This window comes from Ambystoma mexicanum, chromosome 7p (genome assembly GCF_040938575.1).
Source record: "Ambystoma mexicanum isolate Mex_15411 chromosome 7p, UKY_AmexF1_1, whole genome shotgun sequence".
Taxonomy (NCBI): domain Eukaryota; kingdom Metazoa; phylum Chordata; class Amphibia; order Caudata; family Ambystomatidae; genus Ambystoma; species Ambystoma mexicanum.
This window is the reverse complement of record NC_090939.1, coordinates 274,800,834-274,823,070: the sequence shown is the minus strand read 5'-3', so window position 1 is coordinate 274,823,070 and position 22,237 is coordinate 274,800,834. Positions and strand designations below refer to the sequence as shown.

The 22,237-nt window shown below is 46.2% G+C and overlaps 1 protein-coding gene across 1 annotated transcript in view; it reads left to right on the top strand.

Moving 5' to 3' along the window:
- The window catches only part of SYNJ1 (synaptojanin 1), a 1,805,713-nt gene that overhangs the window by 679,432 nt on the left and 1,104,044 nt on the right, over window positions 1-22,237 (top strand). The gene's annotated exons all lie outside the window — the stretch shown is intronic.

Below are 22,237 nucleotides of genomic sequence, written 5' to 3'. Positions count from 1 at the left end.
TGAGTGCTTTCTCCTCATCCCTCTTTAACTCCAGCTGCGTCACATCTTACTTTTGTGATAGGGGAAGGGGTCTGGGCACATCTCTCTAAATGCCATCTATTGGCCATCTCCCAGCTCAATCTCCACGCTGAACCTGTTGGTTGTCTCCATGATCACCAGTTTGGCTTCTGAGCTGCCAGAAGCACGGAAACTGCTCTCCTGAACATCCGTGAAGACCTGCTCTCCAACCTTGATTCCAACACCCCCTGTGTGCTCATTTTACTTGATCTCTCTTCTGCCCTTGACACGGTTAACCATACCATCCTGCTCAACCGTCTGAGCGATAACCTGGGGATCACCGGTCAGGCCCTGGCCTGGCTGACTTCTTTCCTCTCTGATCGACCCTCGCAGGTTCAACTTGGGTCCTTCCTCTCCTCCATCTCTATCTCTACCTGTGGTGCTCCCCAGGGGTCTAACCTCTTTCCCTGGCTGTTCAACCTTTACCTGGCATTTCTTGCCCACCGCATTGCAGAGCTCTGCCCCAACTTCCAGTGCTATGCCGATGACACTCAGCCCATTTCCAGGCTGCCCTCAGCCACCTCTCCTCCCTCCCTCATCTCTGACTGTCTGTCCGCCATCCAGGAGTGGTGTGCTGCCAGTGATCTCTGCCTTAATGCCAGTAAGACCGAGATTCTCCTCATCGGCACACCCGTTCCCTCCTTTCCTGTCACTCTCTGGCCGGCCTCTCTTGGCCCTTCTCCTGCTCGCACCTGTGAGGCAAAAAACCTCGGGTCATCTTCGACTCCTCGCTCTCCTTCGCTCTCCACATCTCTGACGTCTCTAAGAAGTCACACTACCAGCTGCACCTTCTCAAAGGTATTCTTCCTTTCCTCTCCTTCCCCAAGGAGCTCACTGTCTCCAGAGCTCTAGTTCTCTCTAGGCTTGACTATTACAACAGCCTCCTTCTAAATCTGCCTGCTTCTACCCTCTGCCCTCTGCAACTCATCCAGAACAGGACTGCAAGACTTGTCCTTGGCCTCAAGCCCATGGATCATATCTCTCCAGTATTAAAGAGCAAAAATGAGCAAGGTCATGGGATACCTGGCTGATGAACGAAGGGTGAACACACACCTATGGGGGTTACACCTTGGTAAGTGTGTACACGTTACTGTGAATGACTTCTGACAAAAATGTACCAGGACAGTTCCGAGTGCTGCAGTCAGATTTTTAATAAAACTGCAGTTTACGTGTTTGTAGATTCACTTGATTGAGAGTAACACAAGATACACCAGTATTTACACATTTTAATGTGTAAATACTGGTGTATCTTGTGTTACACTTGAATGAGTGTATCTACAAACACGAGAATATCTACAAACACATAAACTGCAGTTTTATTAAAAATCTGACTGCAGCACTCGGAACTGTCCTGATATATCTTTGTCAGAAGTCATTCACAGTAAGGTGTACACACTTACCAAGGTGTAACCCCCATAGGTGTGTGTTCACCCTTCACCCTTCGTCCATCAGCCAGGTATCCCATGACCTCGCTCATTTTTGCTCTTTAATACGTGACTACCCACCTGGGTAGAGCTAGAGCAAGGCATCAACCAGGTGCCCTTTTTGATAATCATATCTCTCCAGGACTGAAATCTCTGCACTGGCTCCCAGTGGCTGCGAGGATTAAGTTCAAAATCCTTTGCATTGTCCATAACGCCTTCTGGGGCCTGGGGCCTCTATACCTTCAACTCTCGCTTCCTAAATATCTTCCTTCTCGAGCTCTTCGCTCAACCGCCTCCAACTCCCTCAGGGTCAGTCGCTTCTCCAAGCAACGAGTTGGTGGTAGATCTTTCTCTGGCTGGGGCCTCCCTCTGGAACAGCCCCCCTGCCTCCCTCAAACTTGAGGAGAATCATCTCCGGTTCTGGAAGCACCTCAAAACCTTTCTCTTTTATTCTGCTTTCTCTCCTCCTCTCCCATGCTGACTTCCTGACTGATACCGAAACTGCACTGGTTACCTGGCCACCCTCTGATCTCGGGCCCAGGTCTCCACCCCTTACCCCCCGCCAGTTGCTTACCTGCACTGCCTCCCTGGCAACCCTCGACTTAGGGACTGTTTCTGTACCCCTACAGTCCCCCTACCAGCACTTGAAACCCAATGTCTGCACTTACCCTTGCACTTGCCACCTGTTGGCCGTACTTTACCTTCTGTTATTTATGCTATTATTCCATGTACCGCACTCACCTCCCCCTCTCCCCGCCGTTTTTTCCTCCCTCCCCCTTCCCATGCACTTGTGCGATCTGAATAACACCTGGCCTAGTAGGATCGTTGTCTGTTTTCCCTCTGTTCCCCCTCCCTTGCCTCGTCGCGCCTTGAAACACTTGTGTATAGGTGCGTTACAAATCTCATATATCATATATGACTCACTCCACTCACTCCACATGCGGCTCCACTTCCAAGAAGGCTTCACCCTTCCAATATCCCTGTGCCTGCACTGTTGTCGAGCCTTCGCCCAGCGCTCCCCTGCCAGTTGGGGTTGTGGTGTGCCTTGCAGGTCTCTCCACAGGCATGCTATCCGCTCTGTTGTTGCTGGATGGGGTCGGCTTGCAGGTATCTCCACGGGCGTGCTATCCGCTCCCTTGTTGCTGGATGAGGTCCGCTGTGCAACTTTGGGATCCCTAGGGCTTGGGGCGCAGTCTCCCGTGCGTATTTCCTCCACCCTCACACTGCATTCCCCCTCTCGGGCCGGGTATGTGTGGGGAGAATACCTGCTGCTTAATCGCCTCCTGCTATGTCTCAGGCCTCTCTCACATGGCTTTCTCCTTGCTGCCGCGGGCTATCCTTGCTCCGTGCGGTCAGGGTGTGGGGGAGCACGTCCCCGCGGGCTTTGGCCATGGACCCTTCGGGTGTTCTGCCTTTGCTGTGGGGGTTCGCCACAGGGTTATATGCGCAGGTGGGTGTCCCTCTGCTGGTTCCCCGCTCCACCTTTCTGCGGATGGTCGCCGATCAGGGTGCTCCGCACATCCGCCTGGATCTTCTGACAGGGATTCCGCTGACAGCCGCTCCGACTGGGGTCCACCTCCGGCACCATTGTTGGGTGCATTGCGTGTGATTCGGGGGGGGGGGCCTCCTCCGTCGCCCTGTGTCCACGATCTCGGAGTGCCTTTGCCGCACCTCGGCTCGTCTCCACGTGTGGCGGCTGTATTACGCCAGGCTGTGTCCACTGCCGAATGCGGCCTTGGCACTGCTAACACTATCGGGAGCAGGCCCCTAGTGTTACTGATCTATTCGCGGATGTCTGATGCTGTATTCACACCTACGGGTGCCCCAGTCGTTCTGACTTCGAGCGGTCGTCACCACTTGAGGTTCCTACAGGTATGGATGCTCGATCTCCTCTCTAGAGTGCTGGAGGGAGTGGGAACTGCACACACAAGCAGCCATCTTGTCCCCCACCACCCCTAGTGGTCTCCTTTACTCAGTTTTTATTGGATACTTGGTTGCTTTGACTACAATTCTCAGAATTTGGTGCGCGAACTCTACTTATGTAAAACTTTATTGGACGCGTTTGTACTTTGACTTTGTTTCCGAACCTGTATCCTCAGGCCCAACTTGTACACCCATACCCCCATGGTCTCTTTTTCACTTTGTCATGTCCTTGTACTTCTCCCTGTTCATTCTGCCAAGTTGCCATATATCTGGTTGCAATGAGCAAAGGAATTGCCCCATAACCATAACTTAAGTATCCTGGATTGCATTATTGGTTTGTTGGAACCACATAGCCACTTAGTGCATATCTCCACAATAAAACTGTCTCATTGTCTCAGGTAGTCCCAATCTCAAGGCTATAAACCTTTGGCTGTATGTCTCTTAATCAAATCCTAACTATTCTGGCATATTCTTCTTTGTTTCTTTGAATTGGCAGGATGTGTGCCTTGGTATACCAGCTGCATGTCGGCTATTGATAACTGAGCAATATACTGCCTCTGTTTCTCCGCCAAGCTTGCTGTGTGGGCACCTCTCTGATTGCTTGTGGAAAAAATAATGTGGGTCATCTCTGGAGGCATAATTCTGCAACACTGGAGGGGGAACGGCATTAGGATGAGCTCTATCTGGGACCAAATACACCTTGCAACTGCAGTAAAGTTGAAGAATGTTCTGTGGCCGGTCAGAAGAAGGGTGCAGGCACTCAGATGACATTTCTACAAGTTGGTTATTAAATGAGAAGAATAAGGCCTATCTTTACCTATTGACATATGGGTGTTCCCTGCCTATATAAAAAACTAAGGTGCTCGTCAGTCGTCAGGAGGTCCAACGAAAAATAAGTCTGCTGTTCAAAAACAAGTTATAGCTGACCGTACCACTATTCTAACCAACTTAAATAATGCCAGCAGGATGTCTCCCTCCTTCTCACTGTTATGTTAATGTGTCTCCTTCTCATCAGGACTACTTCTTAGTAAGCTATTCATAAATAGTCTCTTGCCACTTTATGCATTAGTTCTTGCCACTCTTTCACAATGTCTTTGTGCCTAGCTCCTTCTTTAGGGATACTTTTCCAACACGCTCCTTCTGATCTTTCTTCTCAGGTTCAGGTTATTATCCCCCTTTGAGTTATCTAACATATAACTTCTTATCTGGGATATGCTGCCTTGGGGCTTAGGGTTCCCCCTTCCTTGTATCATTAACTCATAGTATCTTTTCTCTTAAGTGGGTTCCCTTGACTTTTCTTTTTCTCTGATTTATATAAGCCTCTCTCTGTGATATTCTCCACTCGATACTTATGGGGTACTTTACCCTCTTCCCAGGGTCTTTTGTGTCCCTGTCATAGTCATCTCTCATTCACGTTTATTTGTGATTCATACAAGTCTCTCAATGATATTCTCCAATCTTTACTTCGAATGGATTGTGCCCTCCCACGTATTTCATCTTATGATAATTATCCATACAGCTTTAGCTGCTTCAGAACTTATTTTCGACAGGGGGCGCTGTGTGCTGTCTCGTCGGGTCGATGCCCCTCGAGGGCCTCCGTTCGACTGTAGATTTCATCATCAGTATAAATAGTGCACGCAGCGCCTGTTGGCTTCAGTTCCGTTTTTCCGAGCTAACGCTTTGAAGAATGATGGCACGCTTCAGTTCTTCAGTGAACTTCGTCAGCTAGTTTTCAATCAACAAACATGTCTTCCCTGTCTGCTCCATCAATGCCTAAAACGGGCTGCAAGAAGTGCCAAGACTGTGGATTGAAGATGTCGATCACTGACCCCCACCACATAGGTCTGTGGTGTCTTGGTACCGGTCACCGTACCTCAGACTGTAACTGCTGTTAGGCGATGACCAAAAAGCCTCTGAGGGAGCGTAAAGGTAAATTGGCGTGGGGAGGTTGACTTCGAAGACTCCTTCGAAGAGCTCAAAAAGAAAGACCGATGAGTCGAGAGATTCTCCTCAATGGAAAAGATCTCGATCGATCGTGCCTTTCTTCGACTTCTTCGAAGAAGGCCAAGAAATGGCATCACAGGACCCCTTTGAGCTCTAGTGATTCCTCTGCCGAGGTAATCAAATGTCCAACTAAGTCAGACTCCCCAGCAAAATGAGATGCGTTTCGTAAAGAAATGCTTAAAATCTTTTGGGAATGTGGCCCGACCCCCTCGAAGGACAAGCAGAAAGCCCATGCCCCTGTCGATCTGCATCAAGATGGCAAAGGGAAGTCGAAGATGAAGCCTTCAAAACGGAGCCATAAGCCAGAACAGCATCGAGAAAAATCTCAGTCAGACGAGAAATCGTCGGGGGGGCTTTGACAAGTCAGGAATCCAGTCCATCGAGGGTTTCCTCGAAAAAGCATACAAAGTCGCTGACTCCTTGTAGGCTTGGAATGTGATATTATGTTATGCCAAGAAACTATGTGCGAGCACGAACTCTTGTTGCCTGGTTACACTGTCCACCAAATAAAAGCGAAACGAGGCCTATCTGGAAGGCCGTTTGGTGGATTAGCAATATGTTTAAACACCAACTTGAATGTATTTGTATTAGATGTTTATAACGCATTAGCAACGCTGGCCGTATTGATTTTGCTCAAGGACAAACAGTCTACCCCAGTGCTTATTGTATGCTTATACCATAATCCTGCAACTCTCAAGCTACCACTTGCATTTCAAGAGCTGGACACCCTATTTGATGAAGTTTTATCAGCATATCCTACTAGTGACATCGTTTTAGGAGGGGATTTCAATGCATTTAACAATGTGAATTGTGGGGCTACTCAGCAAGCGGGATACAGAGGTCACTTGTGGAAAGAGTATATGGCATCTTGGGAACTCGATGTTCTCCCCTTTGCGATCAGCGATGGGTGTTACACATGGAGGAGAGGTGGCAGCTCCACCTGTATCAATAACTTTGTTATATCTCGGGGCTTGCAGTCTATCTCCAGCAACATTGTAATTTATGATCCTGGCTACAGTGACCAATACATGATTCACTTGAACCTGGAGGTAGATGTGCCAGTATTAGTCAAGGACCACCAGCAGGGGTTGCTTGAAGGGAATCGACCTGGGTTATCAATCCGATGGGCCACTAAACTCTGTGATAAGGTAAACGATACGATCTCTGAACGCCTTATGCACTATTAAAGCTCTTACCATCAGCAAATATTGCCAAAACACGAACTCGACAGTTTATCTAGAATTATAACTGAGGTAATAAATTCTCTGCGGTCAAATACTACTTACCAATCCGTAGGACTTTCTGCTCTAAATTCCAACATAATTCTCGAAGCCAAGAGAACCAAGAATATGGCTCTCCATGAACTTCGCAGAAACTCTCCCACGTGGGGGGATTTCGAGATGGAAAAAAAAGGGTTTTAAATACGTATCGGAACAAATGCAGAAATCACAAACACTTTATCCATAACCAGACAAATCAACAAATGTTCAGCACACTTTGCCATAGGGATAGACGCTCCACATGGGCCTTGCTTAGGGCCGGTACAACTGTACTCCCCACTGATCAGTCTCCTATGATCTCTGCACATGTTTGGAAAATATTCTTTGAAAAAAGAATTTCTCTTATAATTGCATTAAACTATTCAAAAGCAGCGGGCCCTGATGGGATTCCTCCTTGTGTTCTTAAACGGCATCCAGCTATGTGGGCTCAGATCTTTATAAAACTCTTTGATAACATTCTACTAAGCGCTGACATCCCCCCTTCTTGGCTAAATTCCATCATCGTGCCAATATATAAAAAAGGTGTAAGATCTGATCCCGGTAACTTTCGACCGATTGCGCTAATTGACACTGCTGCGAAAGTTTTTGCTAGTTTGCTCTTGGGACAATTACAAGCAGTGATCAGGCAGTTAGGATTCTGTCCAAGTATCAAATTGGTTTTCGGGCAAGGATGGGCACTCACCTTAATGCAACAATTATGGTGCATCTGCTAGAGAAAACCAAAGTACGGAATTCCGGTCCATTGTTCATGGCATCCATAGATCTTACATCTGCCTTTGACTGTGTCATACGAGCACTACTTTTGAAAAAAATGGTTGCCATGAACATACCCGAATACATTATCAGTTGATATCCAAGCTTCATGCAAATACCACCTATCTTGTAAGAGTGAACAATCAAGGTGCAACAACAAATCCGATAAGGATAGATATTGGTGTGAAGCAGGGATGCAACCTAGCGGCCACGCTCTTCAATCTTTACTTATGTGGCATAAATGACATTTGGAACAATCAGATTTCCTATTCGGCAAGGCTTGGCCACTTAAAAATACAATGGCTAGCTTTTGCCGACGATATCGTCAACTTTGATCGCACTCCAAAAGGCCTGCAACTCAAACTAGATTTGTTTGCTTCTTACTGTCAAAGCCACAATCTAAAATGTAATATAGAAAAATCTCATATTGTGGTTTTTAGGAACTTCAAGAGAAAACGCACCACTCAAAATTGGAAAATTGAAAACTTTCCCATAACCATAGTGCCTGCCATTCACTATCTTGGCTATACAATAACCAATTCCAACTCCTTGGCAATGTGGAAAGAGCTACTGAACAAGAAAGCGGCTCGTCTTTCCACTCAAATGCGGATGGTTTATATCAAGTTCTGCAAATTCTCATTGTTGCCATTACTGCAATTGTATACATTGAAAGTGGAATCTGTGCTCCTTTTCGCTTTGGACATGTGCCTTGTGAACATTAACAGTTTTCTTGACCAACTACAAGGTCGTATATGGAAGGGGGCATTGCGCTTGGCCAAATCTACTCCCAATATGATAATAAGGCAGGAATTTGGTCTTATTGCTCTGTCTGCCCACCACAACTGGCGGCTATTGTCTAACTTGGCCAAAAGGCTATACCCTCCAGATAATTCTTTATACGAAGATCTTGGGCAACTAATGGTTGCCTCTGAACGATCCTCCATTACAAATTACCACGCACAAATGGTCCATCTACTAGATGAAATTGCACTAAAATCATCAGATTTGGAATTTAGACCAAATTATGTTAAACTGCGTATCTTTGAGCATGATTGGTGCAAAACGTTGAGTGGAATAGCCGAACTTAAAGGATATAAGGAAGCTGCGCTTTTCAGCACCCCTAGACGGCCACATAAACCGTATATAATTCAATGTCCTTGCAACAAAGTTAGAGAAATGTACTTTCGATTTAAAATGAACCAATCCCTAACTCTGGAAAGAATTGGTAGTTGGAACCCTCTCCTGAAATCTGATAAGGTTTTGGGTTGCAGATTCTGTAATGACGGGTCTACCATAGAAACTTTGAAACATCTAGTTATATTTTGTCCCCATTTTGAGGCAACTCGTATATCAACAATTGACACAGATGGTGTGGGTTCCGAGGCTAATAGGGAATGGCTTTGGATAGCCTGCATGTGGGGGAATAGAATGAGTCTCATATTGTCCCTGTGCAAATTTCCAAAAATCATAAACCAAGAACTTGAGACTATGTATCAAAACATTGTAGGGGTGGATTAGCATTTGTTGTAATTACTATATTAATTTTACTGTTTTCTCTTCAGCAAGTGTCAATTGTTTGTTGCTTTATCTGCTATGTGTTTGTGTGCTCTCATTTTTTACATGCTCTCTCATACAGGTTAGGTTATGCCCATGCTATCTTCCTGTTCTTATAACTTGCTAAATGATATTTAAGTGCATAAAGGAATACCAACAAAGATGCACCATACTATCCTTGATTCTAATGTATGTGTATATGTGAAAAATAACCTGTCACACGGTGTATAGCATACGACAGAGTTTTTAATTGTTTACTAAATAATTTATATTAAATTGTATAATGAATGAAAAGGGACTCAACTCGAAAGAAAATGAAGATACTATTTGAAAATATCAAGCTTATAATATGAAGTAATGTATAATGTTAAAAGTTGTAAAAGGTTGTTGATCGAACTAATAAACAACGGTTTGAATTAAAAAAAAAATAGTCTGTGCTGCATTTGGCGCAGGCAGCAGGCCAGTTCGTCAGAGGGTGCACCTGTAGCCCTCCACTTCCTCTCAGCCACCCTGCATTTGCGTTTCATGGTGACGAGGTCGGAGTTGTACCAAGAGTTGCACTTGGATTTGGGCTTCAAGCGGATTTATGACGGGGCCAAGTACATCAAGAGTGTCAGAAAGATAGATGGAGGTTAGAAAGTGCTGTGTCAGATCTGAGCCATAGCAGAATAAAGAACAGAGTCAAAGGCTACCCTTGTCAGGAGGTCCCCCTCTGTTTACAGTGAAGCTAGATAATTATATGCTATCTTATAGAGTAGAGATATCTTAAAACAGTTACATTTTTTACAATAAAGACACACATTTAACAATACATCTGTGCCTTAGGTGGCACGAAGGGTATGCGTAACACAACAGTATGCATATCCGTGGGTTAGAAGGCAGAGTGGAAAAAGTGACTGTCATTTCATGCACTGCTGTATCAACTAGCAATATGCAGTTATTGTTGACACTTAAAAATTATGAACCGAACCGAACCAGAAACACCACCGAAGTAGTAGATGCCAAGACATCTCTGCGAATTAAGCACTTGCCCTACACATCTGTATACAGCCTGCAGGACAGCAAGTTTGACTCAGCATTTCATCCTTCAGAGGTACAGAAAGTGGGTACTATTACATTGGTTATCATTATTGCAGCTCTGGGAAGTTATAGGAATTTGACATAAGCACTATTTAAAAACATGATCGTTTCATCACTACCAGGATTCAGAGTTTTTGTTGCCAATGAATGGTTCCTTTACACTTGGGCAAACCCGGTTTTGAAATGGAATGTATATGCCTGGGCTGACTTACAATGTTTTATATGGGGGGGCAGGCATTGTGGATGTACCCCCAACCACTTATGTAAAGGTGTACACCTGAAGGCAGGCCCTCAAATTATTTTGGGGGGAAGTATAAGGTTAGGTTGCAGCCCCATTTCAAATGTGTGGTCCATACTACCAGAATTGAGCAACATCACAGGATTTTAGGATTTGAAGATATGATTAAGAAATTGTAGTTTAAAATCATGTTACAAATTTCTGTCATTTTCACTTAAAAGGAAATACCTCGTATGAGGTCTTCCAGCGAGGGCACACTCATTACAACTGAGTAGGCGGAAACTTGGACCTTCCTGAGGAATCTTCTCTGGAGCGAAGATTGAACAAGTCTGCAACAAGATATAGTGCACAGTGTTTGAAAGTGTGGGAGGTGTGAGGGGTCAGTTAGGCAAGGCGGACAACTTCTTGTGTTTTTCTCAGTGGAAGACATTTTATGAACAACAAAAAGTCCAACTGAATCCTCACTAAACCTACTCTATCAGGGAGTTCCCTACCTGCTCTAAGGGGATTACTTTTAGCATACACTAACACTGGCACTCACACTAAACAACAAAACATTCAAAGTAAATAAACAATATAAACAAGTGATTACCGAACAACCAGTGATTTGGGTGACCTGTGCTGGGCAGATCCCTTTCCCAGGATTATTTAAAGACAATTCCTCCCAATGTTCAGAAAGTAAAGTCTTGAACCAGTCCTTGTAAGCTCCAAAAGGAACAAGGCTTCACCAAACAAAAATCCACTGGTAACAGTTCTATAGCTTTCTGTTGAAAGGTTCTCCTTCCAGTTCCAGCAAAGAAAACATCACCAAAGGTAATCCTGGATATCCTCTTTCCAGGGGTGTTTTTGTCACAGTTAAAGAATAAAGGAGCAACTTATGCTTCAACAACGTTCTCTGCATTGTCTTTGGTATAATTTTCAGGATGCTTCTTCTTATGGTGTTGCTTTCCTCTTGACAACCCTCTTCTACTACTGTTACTGTGGAAGCAGGCTCCTTTGCTCCACAGTATGCCACTGCTTCAACCATTTTTAATACAACATTCACTGACAGTATTATAAACAACCACAGTTCTGGTAGTTCTGCTTCAACTTCGTACTTTATGATTGTTAGGCAATTTAAAGACAAGACTCTTGGACCTCCATAGGTAGGCAAGGCACTCTTCTTTCCTATGTTATACAAAAAGGGCAGCCTCTTTGCCTCTTCTGTCTGTCTTACTGTCACCAGTATAATCTGCCTCAGCTTCCAGACTGCCTCTAGCTCAACTTCAGCAATCTCACCATTACCGATTGTTGAATTAATATGCTTACAAGCACCCAGCTTTATTGACGCCTTCTTGTTTCTAGTAGCTATCCTGAAGATGTATTTCCACTCTTCCAGATTTAGATAACAATGTCACACTTGTATCAGATGACACTGGACCTTTATCAACCTCAGAATGCAGGTGGGTAGATTTCAACATTGCTGGTTTCACTATAGAAAGGATTTGCCTACTGGTTTGGGTAATGCTTGTTCTCTTCAGTTCAACATCTTCTACATTTACAGAATACTTGTTCTGGATGTTACAAGGTTCAAGCTTCAAAAGAGAAACCGATTTAGGTATATGTGACCACTCTTTGATGAAAATCTTTAACTTTCAAGAACTGTAAAGAATTGTATTCTCTTTTATTAACACAGAGTTGTACCTTGACTCCGGTTGGGAGCCGCAATTGTTCACACAGGACCTTTCTTTGATGGAATATATGGAATATTCCTTGTAACAATTTGCGAAAGTCAGCTTTAAGTTTCCGAGTGATTTGAAAAGCGTTCCCTTTCCTAATTGGAGACACGCGACCACTCTGGTAAAGTTAAACAGTCCAACAATGGGAAAGGACAAGCTTTTTGTTATACGCTATCACTCCGACTTGCATTAGAAGTGCGCATGATACATTTCCATTGTTATCCAGACTATTCACAATGGCAAACTGCTTCTACTCGCTCCCAATCTTACACAAGTTAATATTGAGCTGGTAACAGTTACTGGCAAGATTTCCAAGGTGAACCTGAACACAGCGCTTCACTCATTGGCTCCAGGAACACTGTGGTTGTGGGCTGCTTCCACTTCTCAACAGCTTCTCTTTCTGCTACGACTTTAGACACTCTTGGGAACCACACCCCTCTGCAGCATGGGTATCTCCGGTCTGGCCTCAACCACAGAGAGTGTACTTCACTTCTCTGTCCCTCATCCTGCTTCTGTACATGGGCCTTGGGTTGCAGCACAATCACAGCTCTGCAATCACAGCCCCTAGGTGCATCTGGGAAGAGCTTCAATTTTGGCACGTCGCTCTCAGTACAGGCAAGGCAAGGTTTGTGAACACAGGACCCACTGAGAACCTGCGTGTGAAATATGCTTTCCTCTCTTCCCAGCGTCCCTTAAATGATCACACTTCCTCACGAACTGTCAGCCTCATGCTCTTCTCATTCTCCTACTACTGCCAGCCTTCCAGCTCCTGCTCCAGCCCCTTCCTACTTCCCCCTCCTGCTGCAGCTTTTTATGCCTCTCAGGTGGGGTAATTGATTTCAGGTGCAGACCCTTAATATTAATTGCCTGACCCTGGCAAATGCTGTTAGACCTATTTGCCTGCCCTTCACTTCTACATGCCTCTTCAGCCCTCTTCTTCGTCTCAGTTTCCATGGGATTCTGGGCCATGTAGTTCACTGTAGTAAAATTTGGTTTTTCCACTTTACTTTTAAGGGTAGATTTAATTCTGTTAGCATTTTTAAAAGAGGAATTGTAGGTTTCAACCTTACTAGAGAAAGAAGGTGTAGAGAAGGTAAGGTAACATTTATGCCATTCCTTGGTATTGAGGAGGATGTTTATTTTTAGGGATACAAAAGATGTGTTCTTTTTATACAATATGTCATCGGATTATAACCTTGGACTTTACCATCTCATTTTTACTAGGAGGTTGAGAAATGTTAAGAGGGAAAATACTGTGTCTTATCCCATGGAATCTCCTTACTACCCTGGACCCTGTCTCCAACCAGGTGATCCTCCCTCACTACTCCACCCCCAGGATTGGGATCAGGAAGCGTCTGCCCTCCCCTGGCAACCTGGGAGGAGACTTTAGGTAGGGTTTTAGGGAGGGATCTGCAGGATTCTTCAAAGCTATACCTATAGTTAGTCCTTGGAGGCTTGCTGCAATTCATTGGTACTGTAGTAGCCCTTCCTAGCAGGACTCGTATGCTCCCAAGTATGAGACCCTGACTGAAGAAGGCAGAGTCCCCCAACGTGTTTATGTGTGAGGTACAACAGTGATTGAAATGATGGTGTGAGCTTTGACTCTCACAACCAGTCAGTGGGATTATGCTTGCTTCCAAATGTGATCATTTCCCTCAATATGTCAGGGATCTGACATTTGAAACATACACCCAAAGGGTACTGTGGAACGAGCATTCTACCAGTGAGTGTCTGCTCAAAATTGAGACTTAAAGCAATTCAGATATGTTAGATTATACTTCAATGTTTTGGTCTCTTATTCAACGAGGTAGACTGTGCTACAGAATAAAAAATCTTGCAGCCATTATTTGACGCTTGTGAGGCAGGCATGGTATCAAGAGAGATGACACAGACAACAGAAGTATATATTTAAACAAAGTTTTATTAATAATCAGGATGGTGTAACACCTTGCTAACACTATGCTATGGTAGGATTTGCCTGCATAAAAAGGACAGTCTGTGTCTATAAGTCAGAACCAAAAGTAGGTCTGGCAAAACATATGCTTGTTCTCACAACTACAACAAAACTAGTGGGGCAATGTTCTCAACCAAATATAAGTGTTCCGAAGTAAATGTTCAGTGATTGTCAATTCAAGTTCTTGTAAAGTTCTCTGTTTCAATATCAATACAGTTCCAAAGTAGTCTTCTGCAGATTCACAAGTGCCACAGTTCACATTACTTGCCGGCCTCTGGTTTCCCTTCCCCAAGTTCCAAATGTAGCAACGTTCACACAACACTGTGATCTTGGGATTCCCTTCCCCAAGATGAATATTCTCCAAGTTTTGCTCTGAGTTCCCTTCCCCAAGATGAACGTTCAATAGCTTATTTGTTTCTTCAGCTTACCAGTTTGCAAAAGATCATAGGATCTACGTGATCCCTTCCTTTGGTTAACTTCACCAATCATTCACTTCTTGCTGCTTTTCAACCTTTTGTGGTTTTTGGTATAGGTGCATTTGTCAGACCACACGGTCCACCCATCACAGGGAACGCAACCCGAAACCACATATGCTTTGAGTCTTGATGTTGATACTAGGAAACGTGCTGGTCTAGGCACAGTTACCAAACCGCAAGTCCACCCTTTATAGGTCACGCAACCATAGGTTTCCCAAAGCTGATGCTTAATAATTGTTAACACTTTGTAATCTTGTCCAATAGCAACTTTCTTATTATTTGATATATCCAGCATTGCAGCATTCATTTGGTTTCACTCTCAGCATGTTTTCTTGTTTCTCATGTTCAGCATTCAATATGTGTTGCTTTTACTTGTACAGGCTTAGCAGCCCCTTTCATCAGGTTCAGTATTCAATATTCACAAGGTTCACTTATGCAGGCTCAGCAGCCCCTTTTCATCAAGTTCGATATTCAATTACATGGGCTTAACAGCCCCTAAGAGTACCCCGGAGTTCCCACTCTTCTTGAGACCCTTACTGGATTACTGCTGCTCCGCTTGGTGGCTTCCCTCTCACTCGGGAGAAGCAACTTGCCGGTATTCCGGCTTCTTCCTTCCAGGAACGCCGGCCTTCGTGCTGGACGCCGCCTCCGCTCCTCGGAGACTTCTGCTCCCAGCCTTTCTTCACAGGGTTTCTCAGTCCTATTCGGTCTCTTCGGCAGGACTCCCGGGATCTTCAGCAGGTACCTTAGCATCTCGGCTTCCAGCCCCTCAGCATGACACAAACTTGTTTCTGTTAGTGTTCTACTCCTGCAGCACCTGTATCTGTCGCCTCCTCTCTGACATCCACAAGTTATATATTTGCATTGATAATGGGCTGCAGGTGAAACAAGGTACTCCTAATTGCCTGACCCTGTTTAAACCCATTATTGTGCCATGCCTGACCGCTCTTCTTCATCCCAGTACCAGAGTGGTGTTGACCATAGGAAATCTGCACTGCTATTAGTTTCCTCTTCGGATGATGGTATGTGATTGACAATAGCCCATAAAGGCTAAGGGAGGGGAAGAGTAGGTCAGTATTAGAAAAAGGGGGATACGATGTGTCGCCTTCAGGTACCCTCTCTTCAATCCCCAAGGACCCTCCACGCAGGTGATCCTCCCTCGATGGTCCATCCCTAGGGTCGGGATCCAAAAGCGATGGCCTTTTCCTGGCCACTTGAACAGAGGCTCCATGGGGAGTACCTTCAGGTTTCTCACACACTGTGCTTTGGAGCGGTGAGGCTCACTCACACAAAATGATGAAGCCTGTGCGCCGACATGTAAACTCTTCCAACTGCTGAGATGTGTCAATGACACTAAATGAAGCTCTCAGCCCTCGAGTGCCATTTTGTTTGCCCCTAGTATGTGGAACTGTCTTCTGAGGTGTCTGGCTGACAGTGGGTCTGTGCTCTGAAATACACTCCTTATACAGAGTATGTTCTGCAGATGTGAGGGTACACCACAGGTACCATCAATCTAAGCTTTCACCTTCACACGTCTACTTCAAAGAAAGCTGACACAATTGATCCCAAGTCTCCTCCCACAGCCCCAATTTCCCTCCCATCCAATTACTCACAACTCCACACATACACACACCACATAGACACAGTGACATGCCTCCACGTTGCTAAGAAATGAACGGTTAGTGCAGCCATCAGTATACATGCCACCGATCCACAGTACTATCGATCAATCAATTTTGACAAATTAGAAGCAGCTGGTGGGTGTAAAGGGATGAGGTCAGAAGAGTGAGAACAGTGGTGGCATCGCAGGAATGCATGGAGGTTTAGGAGGAAGTAAAGGCTGACATCGAAGAGGGAGGAAAAGACTGTTGGCAGTGGTGCTACACACCGTTCAAATGGAGGCAAGGTGAGTGGAAGGGTAGTGGAGGGGCAAACGGCAGGTAAAAGTAGAGCAGGGGAGGACCAGAATAAGGGAGTCATGCTGAGGAGTGTAGGGATAGGGCAATGTGAGTCTATGCGTGGCACGATTCTGTGAACAGCGTCCGTTAAGTCCAATAGGGAAAGGCGGGGGGCCCATTGCAAGCAGAGGTTTGCAGTGGAGAACAGCACAACTTGTGCAGTTAATAGGGAGGGTAATGGGAAACATGGATGGCAGTGTTCAGGGAGCAGAGCGATGGGGAACTAGTGAAGTGAAGGGGGGAATCCCTCCTTCAAAGTGATGGATGAGAGTGGGACAAGCAGCACACAGATGCAAAAGCTTTCAGCAATCAAGTCAAGCTCAATTCTTTGATCAAGTTTTACCGTTTGCACTCCACTCCTGAAACACTGCGGGATTACGTCAGCACACACTTTCTTCGAAGGGATTGTGTCCTCCGACGTATTCCTCATCTTAGATATCTCCTTCCAGCTCTGCTGGCCTCGGAAAATTTTTTCTCGAGAGGGCGCTGCGCGTCGACGTCCTCCGAGTCGATGTCCCTCGACAGCCGCCGTATCGACGTCGACGTCATCCTGCCTATAAAGGCCGCGCGCAGCGTCCGTTGCTCAGTTCCGTTTTTCCGCGCTTACTCAGTGCCTCGGAATACCGTTGCTCAGTTCTTGTCAGATTAATCCTATTTACCTCGAGTTATTCGATCCGTACTCAATGGCTTCCTCGTCGGAACCGACAACTCCTCGATCCGGCTTCAAAAAATGCCGAGATTGTGGAAAAAAGATGTCACTGACTGACCCTCACAGAGTTTGTCTGTGGTGTTTGGGAGCTGAACACCATTGTTCGGAGTGCGAGGACTGTATGTCCATGACAGCTAAGGCCCTGAAGGAGCGTAGGGGGAAGCTGGAGAAAGGTAAGACTTTTAAAGCTTCTTCTTCGTCGACGAAGTCGAGACACTCGTCTCCTCGTCACCATTCGCGCTCCAGGTCTCGGAGTGGGTCCCATCACTCCTCGAGATCGAAGCACTCGAAGAGGAGACGTCGAAGATCCCCTTCTCCGTCTTCCTCTTCCTCTGTTTCGCCAAAAAGAATCCTTTGCCCCACGAAACATAGTTCCCGGGCTGAATTGGAGGAATTCCGCAAAAATATGATGATCGTCTTCGAGAAAGCGGCCTTGACCCCCTCGAAGACTGCCGAGAGCGATGCTCTGGTCGAAAGACCCGAAGGTCAAAAAACGCCGCGAGTCGCAGTACCCGGCGAAGGAAACCTCTCGAGCGCGTCTCGAACCCTCGAGTAGGACTATGACCTCCAAACCTTCCTCGAAGGTTCCGTCGACGCCGTCGACGAGGGTTCCGTCGACGCCGAGGTCGGTGTCTTCGACGCCGTTGTCGAAGGGACCTTCGACACACGGGTCTGTCGACTCGACGCCAGCTTCGACGCCAAGAAAAGTCACGGTCACGACACACCCAGTGACTATCCCCAGGTCCTCGATGACGATGGCTTCGAGATTGCCGAGTAGAATCCCAATTCTGTCGAGGTCATCGAGGCCTCCGCCTTTGTTTTCGATGCCACGCTCGAAGCCTTCGACGTCGGCGTCGACGACATCGACGTTTTTGAGGCCGATAATGACAAGTTCGGCACCCTCTGCCTTGGAAATGGGATTTACTCCCTTTATGAGTTCAGAACAATTGTGAGCTATGTCCTCAATTTTGGAAGAGGGTGAATTGTCTGAACAGGAAGACACATTTGAGTTGCAGGGACCTGTAACCCCAATTAGAGAGGAACTTTCCTCTGAAGAACGCAGGTTAAAGGATCTTCATGATTCCTTACATGAGGCAAGTGGGTTAGACACTTCCCCTGAGGTGGAGTTTGCTAGGCCAGACCCGGGGGAGCATGCTGAAACCCCTTATAGAGCCTTAATGGCCAGGATCACAGAGTTTATGGGGTGGTCTGCACCTTCACAATCTTTCCAACAAGATGACCTCACGGATATTCTTGATAAAGGCCCACAGGAGGATCCTGTGGTGCCTTTCCATAAAGCTCTTCAGAGGAAGATTATGACGAACTGGGAAACCCCAGACGTCGTCCCGGCAGTAAATAAAAGACTTTCTACAAAATACAGGGTATCCTCTACAGACCCGGAGTTTTTGACAAAACACCCATCCCCAGAAAGTCTGGTGGTACAGGCAGCATCTTCTACCGATGTCAAGACGGCTTATCCTACCGTCCCACAGGACAGGGACGATAAAAAATATGATGCTATGGCAAAGAAAGTTTTTTTCGGCATGTAGCATGGCGTTAAAATCTGTGAATGCTACTTGCACCCTTGCTAGATTCAGCCATACACTTTGGGAGTGTGCTTCTACAGCGGCTGACTGCATCCCGGAGGGTGAAGAAAGGGAGGCGTTCCTGAATATCATACAGGACGGTAAAGACGCTATGTGCGAATCCCTCCAGACGGGCATTGATTCGGCTGACAGTATCAGCAGAGCAATGGCGGCAAGTACAACAACCAGGAGATTTGCTTGTTTGAGAAAGTCTGGTTTTGCCCCAGATGTGCAAGCCAGGCTCTTGAACATGCCATTCGATGGCTCTTCTTTGTTTGGGAAAAAGGCGGATGACAGTTTAGAAAAACTGCAAACTTCAAAAGCAGCAGCAAAATCCCTAGGCGCTGCAATCCGTCAGACACCTTTTCGTCCCACAGGAACCTCTGCGAGAGGCAAGTCCTTTCGCTTCTACTCCGCATTCGGAAGAGGTAGAGGACGACCGGCTCAAAGGGGACAAAGAAGAACTACTCGAGGTGGACGGTATATTTTGATATTTTGAGGTTGCTAGGCCTCATGGCATCCTGCATTTTCCTAGTGCCAGAGGCTCGCCTGAGAATGAGATCCCTCCAGTGGGCACTGAGGACTCAGTGGTCACAATTTTCAGGGAGAATGACAGATCTTCTTCAGGTTCCCGACAGGGTGGCTCGAGACCTTCAGTGGTGGGCCTGTCAGGAGAACATTCTGAAAGGAGAACATTTTTGGCAACCCTGGCCGGAGATAACAGTAGTCACGGATGCCTCACTCACGGGGTGGGGAGCCCACGCCAACGACTTGACCATCAGCGGTCGTTGGTCTCCATCGGAGTCCAGACTACATATCAACCTGTTAGAGCTGAGAGCCATCAGACTTGCGCTGAAGGCGTTCCTGCCAGCTGTACAAGGGAAAAACGTCCTGATAATGACGGACAACACAGTGGCCATGCATTACCTCAACAAAAGAGGAGGCGTAGGATCACTACCCCTGTGCAGAGAGGCGATGCAGCTCTGGTTTTGGGCAATCCAAGAAGGAATCTCTCTATCGGCAGTTCACCTAGCCGGAGAGAAGAACTTGACAGCGGACGCTCTGAGCAGGCAGAGCACAGTCTCCCACGAGTGGGAACTAGCTCAGGAAGTCCTTGAAGAGATCTTCGCCCTTTGGGGAACCCCTCAGGTGGATCTGTTTGCCACCAGCGTCAACAGGTAATGCGATCTGTTCTGCTCAAGGGAATTTCCCCCGAGAGGAGCTCTGGGAGACGCGTTCATAGTGGACTGGGAGTTTCCGCTTCTGTACGCGTTCCCTCCGGTCCCTGTCATTCCTCAAATGATCAGGAGGTTGAGAAGATTCCAGAGAACCATGATCCTAATTGCCCCGGATTGGGCCAGAAGAACGTGGTACCCGGACCTTCTAGACTTGTCCATCTGCCCTCCAATTTGACTTCCACTCAGAGAGAACCTACTCTCACAGAAGGGAGGTCAGGTTCTCCATCCAGACATGAAAACCCTCAACCTTCACTTCTGAAACCTTGGCTTCTGAAAGGTTGAGGTACAAGGATTGGGACCTCCCTGATGATGTTATGGAGGTGTTGCTTTCGGCAAGGAGGCCAGCAACAAAGTCTTTATACCGCTGCCGTTGGAACAGATTTTGCAGCTGGTGTAGAGAACAGAATATCGACCCTTTTTCATGTGGTACACCAATGGTTTTGTCCTTCCTTCTATATTTGGCGAATTCAGGCCTTCAAGTTGGCACCATTAAGGGCTATCTCGCAGCGCTATCCATCTTTAAGCGCACTGCGGAAGAACCATCCTATTTCAAATTACTCTTGGTAATACAGTTTCTAAAGGGGTTAACCAATGTTTATCCCCCAAGACCATTCCAAGTTCCCCTATGGGATTTAAAGTTAGTACTAACTTTCCTGATGGGCACACCTTTCGAGACCACTCCATTCTTGTTCGTTAATATTCCTTACCCTTAAAACTGTTTTATTAATAGCACTTACATCTGCTAGAAGGGTGAGCGAATTACAAGCACTTTCTTGTAAACCCCCTCACACAATATTTCACAAAGACAAAGTTGTCCTGCAAGTGAAGCCTAATTTCCTCCCGAAGGTGGTTTCTGAATTCCATATCACTCAGAAGATTACCCTACCATCTTTCTATCCTCCTCCTCACCCGGGGAAAGAGGAAGAGAGGTTACACAGGCTAGACCCTAGAAGGGCTTTAAGTTTTTACATCAGTAGACTAGCCAGGATAAGACAGGCAGACCAGCTGTTTGTAGGTTACGCAGGTCACAAGCTAGGGTTACCAATAACTAAGCAGACCATTTCCAGATGGATCATTCTAGCCATTCTGGAATGTTATAAACTGGCAGGGAAAGAGCCCCCTCAAAACCTTAGGGCTCATTCGACCAGAGGTATTGCAGCTTCATCGGCCCTCAAAAGAGGCGTGCCGGTTAAAGACATCTGTGCGGCTGCAACATGGTCGTCTGTCCATACCTTTACACGTTTTTACAATTTGGATTCCTCCTCCAGTCAAGAGACTTGGTTTGGAAGGGCTTTACTGCATTCTATTCATCAATAGAAGACAGCGTGAAGTCAGTACTCCCTCCTCCAATAATAGAATACTGTTATGGGAGCCTATCTAAGATGAGGAATACGTCGGAGGACACAATCCCTTCGAAGAACAAGTTACTTCTTACCTTGTAACGTTCTTTCGACGGGATGTTCCTCCGACGTATTCCTCATCGGCCCTCCCATCCATCCCTGCAGTTCTACTTCCCGTGTTGTTGCAGCTTACGCTCCTTCAGGGTGATTAGTCTAGTCCAGAAAGTATTATTGTGGGCTACAAAACGGAACTGAGCAACGGACGCTGCGCGCGGACTTTATAGGCAGGATGACGTCGACGTCGATACGGCGGCTGTCGAGGGACATCGACTCGGAGGACGTCGACGCGCAGCGCCCTCTAGAGAAATTTTTTTCTGAGGCCAGCAGAGCTGGAAGGAGATATCTAAGATGAGGAATACGTCGGAGGAACATCCCGTCGAAAGAACGTTACAAGGTAAGAAGTAACTTGTTCTTCTGTGTGATCATAGAAGGTTGTGCTAGGCCTACAGTCAGCAGAAGCAAATGCAGCTTTACACATGTCTGATAAGTCGCTATATAACAGCTGCTCTGTACTCCTGACTGCTTATTTGAGTTTTCCAAATAAGGGAGGTCCCTTGGACGGTGTTGATCCCTTAGGCTTGTCTAGTATACAATGAATGATTGTCTAGTATACAATGAATGGTTGCCTGCCCTCCTGCACATTTGCTCTTGGCCTCAAAAAATGTAGTCTTTGCCCATTTTCAAATAATGTTCATGAGTGGCCTCTGTTCCATGAATTCTGAAGGGAGAATGTTTAAGGAAGAACGCTTTTAGCACACTGGAGATGCAGACACATGTAATCATGTAAAGTTAACTGTGTATGTGGCATTTTATATGTTTCAGTAAAGCTGAGGTTTAAATATTTGTAATATTCGTTTAACTAACTGCCCATGGATTCGTGTTCAA